This window comes from Pituophis catenifer, unplaced genomic scaffold, assembly GCF_029215685.1.
Source record: "Pituophis catenifer annectens isolate HBS135680 unplaced genomic scaffold, rPitCat1.0.hap2 SCAF_3, whole genome shotgun sequence".
NCBI lineage: Eukaryota > Metazoa > Chordata > Lepidosauria > Squamata > Colubridae > Pituophis > Pituophis catenifer.
This window is the reverse complement of record NW_027256883.1, coordinates 44017158-44023859: the sequence shown is the minus strand read 5'-3', so window position 1 is coordinate 44023859 and position 6702 is coordinate 44017158.

Below are 6702 nucleotides of genomic sequence, written 5' to 3'. Positions count from 1 at the left end.
TGTCTGTTGTTGCTACCAGGTATAATTCTTATAGTTGAGAAATGTTTGTGGTTACTTTCTTTTCTGCATATATATTGTGAAACAGTTTGTTCTGGCTGTAATGTTATTTCTACAGCTATTTTCTCTGGTGATAGTTATATCCATATGGACATTTCTCATACCTCTAATTTTAGTTTAAAACCTATATTGGCTAGCATCAATATAGAAGAAAGCATGAAGAGCATTTTACCTGGGTGTCATGCTGCAAGGCTGCTGGTTACTCCAGACACTTATCTTTAAATTGAACAATTAATCTGAGACTGAGTACATCATATTTCAGGCAAAGAAATATGGATAGAAGCACATACGTATATTTGTTTTTAAACAGATGGTATCTGCACTAATTCAAACTAGCATATGTGAACATCTGACTATTTAAATAACATCATAAATAGTAAATTAAGGCTGACTTCCTTTGATAACATAGTATAAGCAAACGTCTTGTGGATAGACTTATTTGTATGTATCAAAGAAAAGAATTTTCCTTCCATGTTGGTTGTTAACCTGTTTATATCATTATCATTAGAAAAACCCGATGTACTCTTGTAGAAACTTTGGCTTTCGGTACCTTAAAGAAAGCAGGGATTTCCCATTTATATCAACTTCACTCAGGCATTATATCTGAACAGGATGTTTAAATACATCTGTGTACAAGGTTCAATGCACATGCTAACCATATACCTATATCTACACTTAATTTTCTTCTCTAATTGAGTGGTAAAATCTGATGAGTGGAATGATGGCCATGCTACTTAGCTAAGGTGACCAGACGTCCCGCTTTTGGTGGGACAGTCCCGCTTTTGAGCAATTTGTCCCGCGTCCTGCGGCGTTTTAAAAAAGTCCCGATTTTTCATTCTGCCTCCTGAGTCCCGGCTACCTCCTGAGTCCCAGCTGATGGTTAGAGGGAAAAAACCTGTTTAAACTCTTGCCGCGGGGCTTCAAAGGGCCGCCCTACGTTGATTAGCTTGGCTTCCCCCTCTCAGCTGATTTGCGCAGGGCTCTGCTCTTGCTAAATTGCTCAGCAGTTTTTTTTCTCTTTGTGCAAACCAAGCTCAAAACGAAACTGAAAGTAAAACAGGCTGTTGGCTTTGCTGTTTGCTTGCAACGTTGGAAAATTAGGCAGCAGATTTATTTTCCTTTTCCTCACCAAAAAAGGTAGGTGCAAACAATGGGAAATTATTTAGGGCAAAAGAGGAGAGTTCAAGATTTTAAAACACAAAAGAAAAAAAAGCTCTTTTTAACTAGGGAATTGTAATAATTGAGATACTATTAATTGTATACTGTGTTGAAAGCAGAAATGGTTAAGTTGTGGTTTGGAGGAATATATGGGGGAAATTATTTGGTTTATTATTATTGGTAAGTATAATTAATTGATTTGTAAGAAATTGGATTGCATGGAAATAATTGGAATATTCATGTTCATATTGATTAATATACAAAAAAGGTAGTTATATAACTAATTGATTTATATTAAAATGTTGAATTTGTATTAAACAACTGTATTACATAATTACATAATTAACCAATGTGAGGATGGATATAAAAATAGATGACAATGGGAAGGGGTATAATATAGAATAGAAGGGAAAAATTGAATTTGATTAAGATTAGAGATGAGGATGAAGGGTAATATTGTTTTTTTAAAAAAATAGATGAGGAATAAATATGGCAAAAAGGAAATATAGAAATTGTAAATTTAATTGAAATGACTAAACACTGTTTAAATTTGTGAACCAGCCAAATATTCTGTTCAAAGAAAATACATTGTATGTTTGTATGTGTGTTTCTAATTATTGCTATTTATTCATATTTGTTCTCTTTTATTCCTTAAAGTTTAACAATTCATTCTTTATCTTAATATCTTCATATTTGTTTGGGGTTGGCTTTCTTCCCTTTCATCTTTTTTATTGTACAGCAATCTTTCTCCTCAAACCTACCACCTCTCTTTTCTTTCCTTCTTACTTTCTCTTCCCCCCACCCTCTTCTTCTCTTCCCTATTTCCTCTTCCTTTCTCCTTCTCCTCCTCTCTTCCTCCCTCTCTTACCGTCACTCCTACTCTAATTTCCCTTCCCTTCCTTCATTCCTCTCTATTGCTGTATCCTTTTATGCATATGGACTACTCAGAGGGCTGAAAAAGTTATTTTTGACTGGTCCTCGCACTTTTGACCAGTCCTCGAACTTACGACTGTCCTCACATTTTACATTTTTGCCCTATCTTCTCATCATGGTGAAGAGAAGCAGTTGTGAAATGAGTGACATGGTTGTTAAGAATGCTGCACGGGCATAAATGTGAGGATGGTCATAAGTGTGAGGACCAGTCAAAAGTGTGAGGACCTGTCAGAAATGACTTTTTTCAGCCCTCTGAGTAGTCCCTATACACATAGCCATAGCCACCCGGTCACATGACCAGATAGCCACGCCCACCCAGTCACATGGCCTCCAAGCCACGCCCACACAATAAGCCACGCCCACAATGGTGTCCCTCTTACCAATGTTAAAATCTGTTCACCTTACCCTATACACATAGCCATGGCCACCCGGTCACATGACCAGCTAGCCACGCCCACAAAATAAGCCACGCCCACAATGTCTCTCTTTACCAATGTTAAAATCTGGTCACCTTATACTTAGCCTATTTGAATAAGTGTAGAATTCTCCATGTGAACAGAGATTCTGTGATTCCATAGAGCATGTAAGGGAATGCAAGTCACCTTTAAAGTAATTTTAACTTTTTGGTGCACTTTTATCATGCTATGCATTGAAATATATATTTAGATTTTGATATAATCTAGATATGGTGTTTAAATCTATATGATGTAAATAGATGAAGACTACATATATTGGCATGCTGAGAGCAAGGCCAATGCCTGTGGCCAGGCAGCCTTTATGTATTTCAATCAGATATGATGCCTAAGCAGATTTACTTGAAACTTGTCATGCCAAGTAACATGCTATCGGCACTTGTTTCATCAAGTGGTTCAATTGTCCCATTTTACTCTTTGAACATTTTCTAGTCCATTAGAGGGTTTTTTTTAAAAAAATGTGTCCTTAAAAAGATTAATAAAATCTACATCTGGTTTCGTTTGTAATTTTTCTAATATATAAAGCTTTGTACACTAGTTTTTAAGAAGCATTTTTTTCCTCCGGTGTTGTTCTTTGTTACATAAATGTTCTGCTACAATTTTTTTTTTACAAAGTGTAATTCTCCTTTCACTATTTTTTTCTACTTGGAAGTTAAGTACGTGTGGGAGCAGGATTTTGAGCCTGCATCCTTGGTTAAATAGGGAATTGCACAGGCTAGGAATTTAGCATTAATCAGAGATAACTTAATTTGATTTAAGATACAGATGTACATTGTTGATCAGCTGTTTGGTAAAAAGCAGGGAGCTGGATAAGTCTCCTAAGGCTTTCGTCCTTGCCAAACAGCTGATCATTAGTATTCAGAATATACCCAGCCCGGCACTGTATCTCAAGTGAGCTGAAAAAAATTTAGTTTGTTTTTAGACTTTCTGGGTGAAGTTTCTTTCCTGCTTGGTTACTTGATTTGAACATTGGCCATTCAGGCTGTTTTGGGATTTAGAACATGTTGTTATTTAGTTCAAATAATATGCATAAATATTGTGGCTTGTTCTAGTAATATATTAAAACGTTGGGCTGCTAATATAACAGAAAATTAAAGTGATTCATTTAATGCAAACATACTCCACCAGTATTCATAATGATAGTATTGAAATAACCCATGTGTGTGTGTGTGTGTGTGTGTGTGTGTATGTATGTATGTATGTATGTATATTCACACACACATACACACAAATACATATAGATATAGATATGACAGTGAAAGCAACAAGTAGTCACAAGGATGACTTGCCTTCAGAAATTGTGGGTGCTCCATCACTGGAAGTTTTTAAGAAGAGACTGGACCCTACCCTATGGTGTAGGGTCTCCTGCTTGATCAAGGGATTGGACTAGAAGACCTCCAAGGTCCCTTCCAAATGTTATTCTGTTAAAATGTCCCATAGTGCTTTTCAAAAGGCAATTTAACTTTCTGAGTTTTTTCCTTGAAAATGTTTCATTTCTCATCCAAGAAGCTTCTTCGCTCGTGACTGTATGGTGGAGAATGGAAGGATTTAGAATAGAGTGGTTAGAATGCAGTACTGCAAGCTACTTCTGCTGACTGCTGGTTACAGTTCAGCAGTTCAGTTCTCACTGGCTGTAGGTTGACTCAGCCTTCCATCCTTCCGAGGTGGGTAAAATGAGAACCCAGATCATTGAGAGCAATATGCTGACTCTTAGAGATGGCTGTAAAGCACTGTGAAGCGGTAAATAAAACTAGGTGGTATTGCTATGGCTATTTACAGTGCATTCAGAAAGTATTCAGACGCCCTTCACTTTTCTCAATTTTGTTATGCTGCAGCCTGATTCTACAGTTGTTGAAATTCATTTTTCTCATTAATCTATACTTTATATAGATTAATTATAACAAAGTGAAAACAGAATGTTAGAAATGTGTGATGTGTAGCCCAAACAAGACACTATTAAATTCAATACTTATATAATATCACCCAAACATGAATCTATCTCAAACCATAAAAAGATATGGAACCACATCAACAGATTATCCAATTTCCAGATCCCATGTCTGAAGGAGCCTCTATTCCGGTTCTTACAAAATGCTAAGAGGTTCAGGACCAGGCAGACCTCATGAGATATAATCTTCCAGAAGCCAGGCTTTCCAGGGCCCCTCTAGATGGCACTGTTTAATAAACAGGACCTGTTGGATCTAATGGGATGGACAGAAACAATGGGTGACAGATGATAACTGGAGCCCATGTGATAAAATACTTTATAGGTAACAACCAGCACCTTGCATTACATTTGGAAGCATATTGAACATTATTCCACCCCATGGAGGAATCGTGTAACGTGGGCACACCAAAGTGCTGTCATAATTGTCTGTGGTACTGTATACTGGATCAGTTGCAGCTTCCAAGAGATATTCAAGGGCAACTCCATGTAGTCTATTTGAACAGGGACCAAATCAAAAGTGACTGTGATCAATGCTTCCCAGTCCAGGAAAAGGTGTACTTAATGAATAAGATGAATTTGTGCCATAACTACAAACAGAAGCACAAGTCCAGGAGGTACCATAAATTATGCACTAATTTTTTCTGGGGCAGTACTAATGATAAAGCTGGGTGGAGTTGCTGTAGCACTATTTTGGAGCTATAAATAAACAAACAATGAACTAGTTTAAAAATAAACTAGCTGACCAATCATATATTTCATGGAAAAGGATTCAATTTCATCACCACTTTGGTAGAACATTTTGTCTAAAAATGTGACAAAACAAACACCAGGATGAAATAAGACATCATTTTGGCAGTGTGCCAGGTCTTCTGGTTCACTTCATTTTTGGATAATTATTGTTTTTGATCTGCTTTTAATATTACACATTGCCCAGAGGGGTTTTGAATTGGGTGGTCTTACAAATTTAAGAAATTTAATTTAATCAATTATTTTTTCTTGATAAATTCTTGGTGGAAAGTTTTGAGTCTCATAAGCAACACAATGTTTAATTCCTTTCATTTATAAAAAGTCAATGTTAAAATATAATTCTGCTAACTTTTTATGTTTTTGAAAACAAATACACTGAAGCATAGCCATTTCAAATATAGTCTGATTGCTATGAAACCAAGCAATAATCTGATCTCTAAATTACAAACCTACTTGCTGGTAATGCAGGGAAAAAATAATGGTCTCCCTTACAAAGCTCTTGTACTGAGTTAATTGATATGAAACAGAAAAATACACGTTTAGTATTAATTTGTCCTGGAAATGCTGAGATTCTCTGTAATATTTTAAAAGAAATCAATAAAAAATTACCAAATGTGTTGAAATCAAAGAATTTCAGGTTTTTATAGTCAGGGTGAAAGTGTGATTGGAGAATGTCTTTGTAGATTCTTAGTCATCCAGGTCATAGATGTCTCAAAGGTGCTTTTTCATAAGGCAACTGGATGTGATTGAGGAAATTTGATGAAAGAGTTGTTTTTGGTTTACATGCTAGAAGTTGGAAGAAAAATTTACTAGATGCTTTTAAAAGCAAGCCATTCAAAAATATGTCATAAAGCCAATACTTGAAATGATTTAGAAGTGTATGTTTCAATTTTTCAATTAAAAATAGTATATTTTTTAGCTTTGCCAGGTCTTTTAATAGAATTCATATCTAGCGCTTTGATACTTAAAGCTCTTTTTAAGCATTTGCTAAGATGCTGAGATTCTGCTGGTTTAGCTTTTTTCCCCAGAGAAGTATCTATAATAGCACAATGATATGACATGATGAGTATTTATAAAACCAGATATGTGTTTGAAAAGGAATTATGAAATTACCATTAGCTCTTTATCTGAATGAAGCTGAAGCTGAAGAGTGAAAAAGCTCATATTTTGTCTCAGGGACAGTACATTAGGCCATGCTCTGGGGCTCAGATCCTTTTTGGTCCTTAATGTAAGATTTCTCAATCCACTCTAGGGGGATGTTGTTTTTCTCTACAGTTGGGACTCTCAAACATTGTTGTAGACTTGTAATTTCCTTTGCTTCTCATCAGCCAGAACAGCTGAACTAGTTTAGCTATCAGCGGTAATAAGAAAGTTGCCAGAGATAAT